The sequence below is a fragment of the Anomalospiza imberbis genome, chromosome Z (assembly GCF_031753505.1).
Source record: "Anomalospiza imberbis isolate Cuckoo-Finch-1a 21T00152 chromosome Z, ASM3175350v1, whole genome shotgun sequence".
In the NCBI taxonomy this organism is placed as follows: domain Eukaryota; kingdom Metazoa; phylum Chordata; class Aves; order Passeriformes; family Viduidae; genus Anomalospiza; species Anomalospiza imberbis.
Genome location: NC_089721.1, coordinates 44,994,344 through 44,999,037, shown reverse-complemented (window position 1 = coordinate 44,999,037; position 4,694 = coordinate 44,994,344). Strand labels below are relative to the sequence as shown.

Below are 4,694 nucleotides of genomic sequence, written 5' to 3'. Positions count from 1 at the left end.
ATAAATAATTATTATCTCTCACAAGACAGGCTCAATGCATTTAAGGCAGAATCAGATAAGATTAAATCTGCATTGAATCTTCATGAACCTCAGATCTCTGAGTATGTCAAATCTGATCACAGAACTCAGTATCAATAGAATAATATATCATTGGTAGATTGGTTTTCTGAGTTGTGTAAGTTTCCAAGAGTTCACATATTTCAAGGTTAACTTATGGTCATACTGTTTCTTTTTAGGAAATAGCTTTAGTACAGCCCAGTCTGTTAGAAGAAAGATTACCACTCCTGTATTTTTCTCCTTGTTTAATTTTTTTTTTTTTATCAACACAATTGTTTCTGCTCACTGGTGTCTCCCTCCCACTCTTTCAGCATCTGCTTTACTGTGACATCTTACCTCCAGGAAAGTGGGAAGTTGAGCAGCTGCTTGCAGAACTAAAGCCAATCTTCTGCCTGGGAGCAGTTGGCAAGGATTTCTGTGAAAGAAGCAAGGATGCAGTAAATTATATGTACTGAATTAATTGTACCTGCTTCCAGCCTGTCTTCAAAACTTGCTGGAAAATGTATCCATCCATTTGTGCAACAGCAGCAACAAAAATTACTCCCTAATCATCTTTGAAGGTTAAAGAGACTTAAAAAATCAGATCTGTTTATTCATGGGAACCATAGCAGTGCTGATGAGTTTTTAAAAATTCAAATTACATTTATTTCTTTTCAAATTACTCTCAATCATGTTTTTTAGTAAGGCTGTCTGAATGAATGCAATTCCTTAGTGTGAGGGAAAGGCTTTATTTATTTACTGTTATAATGGCGTTTTGGAGATTGAGTCATCTGATGATTCACTCTGTTCAGCTGCATAAGTAATATTGCAAGTACTGAGAGAGAACTCAGCTGACATCCTGTAATATTTGTTGTTTTGGACTTACAGGTAAAATAAGGCTGCTGAAAATACTTTATTTTCTATAGCACAAGATAGTTAGTGCTGCTTCCACTCAGGAGGTAAGAATAGAAAGATTCCTTTCCTGATGCTATGTTGTTTGGTTTGAACTTAAATACTTCATGTCTGCCAAAATCAAAAATGCTCCTGTGTGCACTGCAATATACACACAATGTTGATAAGAAGAATCAGGGCTTTAGATGGGTCTTAGCTATATAAATAAGGAAGAGACACATTTACTTCTTTATTGGAATAATTTTGAACTTCTTAGAATAGTATTTCAGAAGAATACAGAGGAAGCATAATGATCTAGGGAAAGGTAATAAAGTGGAGAAGCATAAGAGAAATTTACAATAAACTGTTGATAAAACCCTTTATTTTATGACCAGTGATCTTGACAATGCTGTCTACCATTAGATAAGACATTGTTTTATTGGTATTCTTGCCCTTTCTAACTCAGGAGTTTGGCATTTGTTCACCATATGAAAATGTTACATGCTGTACCTTCCTGAGGTAGAAGGTGGATACAATGGTTCACAAGATCCTTCTTGGTTGTGTTTGCCCCTCTTACATTTACAGCCAAAGAGATGAGGAAGATCAGTAGAACACGATATCTCCAAAGTATGGAGAGACCTCTAGTGTGTTCATATTCATCACTGTGATAATATATTGGGAAATCACTGATTCTCTGCTCAGACTGTGAAGAAGTATCTATTTGATATCTCCAAGCTAATTTTTGGATTGAATTCTCTCCCAGCCCAAGCCTTGACGGCATCCCTGTCTTACTACTACAGGGGTTTTTTTGGGGGGTTTTTTTTTGGTCTTTTTTTTTTTATTCCTACTGCTGCATGATAGATAAAATATGTTATTTTCCTATAATCTTAATGTGCAAAAGCAGCATGGTTAAATTGCTCTCATGGCCATCTTGTGAATGGACAGCAAGCCAGTAATCTATCCTTGAAGATCTGGGGAGAGAATGAGAGCTATCAGATCATCTCTTACACAAAATCCTGGCCTAGATCCAGAGCAATGAGGTTTGAGGGATTTTTGTTTGTTTTAAACTGTATAGTATTATGAGGAAATTATGCTGTGTTTCACAGCTGCATGATCCTGTTACATCATTGACACAATGGGGTTGTCTTTTGGCTCCTCAAGAGCTCAGGAGGTGGGCTGGAAGGAACTTGTACCCCTCTGACTTGTGCCTGGAAACAGGAGGCAGTGGTCTGCAGGCCAGGTAGAGCAGCTGCTATTACAGAAGTTGGCAGCAGTCACGGTGTTTGATTTACATGTTCAACCATGCAAAATCAGCTGAATATTATGCAGCTGAATTCAGATAGCCAAATAATGAGGGTGTTTGTGTTGCTCAGCATTTTCTTTTCATTTCAGTCCTTACTGCCTAGCTGCAAAATATCCTGTGGGTTAGACGATGGCACACAGAAGACTGGGTTTCAGAAACAACAACAAAATAGCATGTTTTTAAAATAGTGGACTAACTTGTCACAAATGGTATTTGAAATGAATTTTCAAAGAGGCATATATTTGAGCCACAAAAGTTCCTCCAATGATTCTGGCAGTGCTACATGTCCTAATAGTGAACTAACTTGTCACAAATGGTATTTGAAATGAATTTTCAAAGAGGTTTGTATTTGAGCCACAAAAGTTCCTCCAATGATTCTGGCAGTCCTACATGGACAAAGCTATTTTAAGAAAAAAATATCTTGTAATTTCTGAAATTTGGGGGAAAAAAGATTTGGAAATTTGGAATTAATTTTTTAACATTGTCAGTTCACTACAATATTTTTTTTTTTTTTACTATCAACCATAAAGATTGACATAGAATAGAATCCTTTCCAAAAAATGCAGTATAGCAGTGCCATGTCATTTTTAATTCTCCATGCCTATGTTGGCCTTGAGAGTGGATAAACATGCCACTTCCATTATGTGACCACTATTTTTGACAGTGAAGTATCATCGAATGTTAATGCCTCTCATGTTCTCTTGATTATACACACTCATTTTCATGACAAAGAGCGTAAAGGGAACAGAAAATGGTACAAAATTAATATGTTCTCCTGACAATCTGGAGACAGCATTGCATGATCTTACACAGAAGGCACAGCTGGGGACTTTGACAACTGCAAGTACACAGCTGCTTCTTCAGCTAAGTTCAAAATATTTTCCATGTTCATAAACTCATGGATAAATGTGTATTCATGGGTTTATGTTTGTGTCTGTATGGACACCCTGCATTAGGTAACCTGGATAATATTTTTATCTAAACTACATTTGATTTTTAAGCCTAAACTACATTGATTTCTCTTTTCAAGATTTGGCTTGAAAAATTTTCTAAACCTTAGTGAGCATGCCTGAGAAGTAGAATAAAAAAGTACATAGATAATTGTTATGGTTTAGGAATGGTATTCTCCAATTTAATGTTCCTGCTGAAACCACTTTCAGTTATGCCATGCTCACTTACTCTCCCCTCCCCCCACAGTGGGATGGAGATGAGAATTGGAGGCACAAAAGATGAAGATCACAAGCTGAGAAAAGAATTACTGGAAACATCAATGAGCTAAGAAAACAAATGGTAAAAGCAACAAAACTAATAAGAGTGTACAAGAAGCAAATGTTTCATATACAAGTTCTCATTCCCAGCAATACCCGACCACTCTCTCTGCAATGCTACTTGATCCAAAAGGGTTCCTTGTCCACAGAAAATTACATGAGTTGGTATAGAATAACATCTAGGTCCTAGAAATGGCCCCTCCTGACTACTGAAAAAATTATTCATGACCTGACCAGAACCAGAAAATTATCCACCTCTATAACATCTATGTCATGGCCAGATCCTATACCTTCCAATTATATATATAAATTTATATACCTACATATACACACACACAAACATGCATATATGTATGTATGTATGTATATATATACATATATATACACACACATGTAAGCATGTACATATACCAACACAAGCATAGGTATTATTTCCACAGTCAGTGTCTGTCCCTCCAAGATGTCTGTGGAGTTCATTTAGTTCATGACTGTGGTTTCTATCTGTCCTAGATGTCTTCCAGGGTTGGAGGGCTGGTGTGCTGCCAGCTGGTTCCAAGCTGCATCAAAGCCTCAAAATTGATGTATCTGGCACAGTCCATACTCATTGTCCATGAGAGTTATAACACAGTGGCAGGGTCATTCATCAAGCAATAATATACAATGAAACCTTACAGACTTCTTCCTCAAGAGTCAAATCCCCTTGAGGTGCACATGGTTTCCCTGTCCCTCTGCATTACCCACCGAATGCACCCATACCCTTGTCTTTGTTGGAAGCAGGACTAAATCCACTTTCTTCCCAAACATATTCCTTGTATGCACCATGAGGATTTTATCCCCTTCTGTGGTACACAGAGGTTTTGATTCAACAGGGCCAGTTCTCTTGGTAGAGCCTCTAGTGTTAACTTACCAGTTGACCTTCACCAAATGTAGTTCCCAGTATTTGAAGGTCCTCCCACCCATTGCTTTCAAAGTGGTTTTAACAGTCCATTGTACTGTTTAATTTTCCCAGAGGCTGGTGCATGACAGGGAATATGATACCCACTCAATAAAGGGGTTTTACCTGCTAGGCCTGCTTGATCACAGTGCGTGTTTCACAGTTATGGATCACCTGAGAAATAGTGTCCACCATTAAATCCACCCCATAGTTAGGCCACGAGCCCATCTGTATTGTTACATCTCTTCCCTGATGGCCTGAG

General features: G+C 37.8%; 1 long non-coding RNA gene across 2 annotated transcripts; it reads right to left on the bottom strand.

The window, feature by feature from the left end:
• Positions 1–225: 225 nt before the first annotated feature.
• LOC137464885 (uncharacterized) lies at positions 226–4,078 on the bottom strand. 2 transcript variants are annotated; one of them, XR_010994468.1, is made up of 2 exons: positions 3,910–4,078; positions 226–472 (listed from the first exon to the last, which is right to left on the bottom strand). It is a non-coding gene; the product is annotated as an uncharacterized lncRNA (long non-coding RNA). The 2 variants fall into 2 exon arrangements; XR_010994467.1 differs by having other exon boundaries at positions 3,914–4,078.
• Positions 4,079–4,694: the final 616 nt, after the last annotated feature.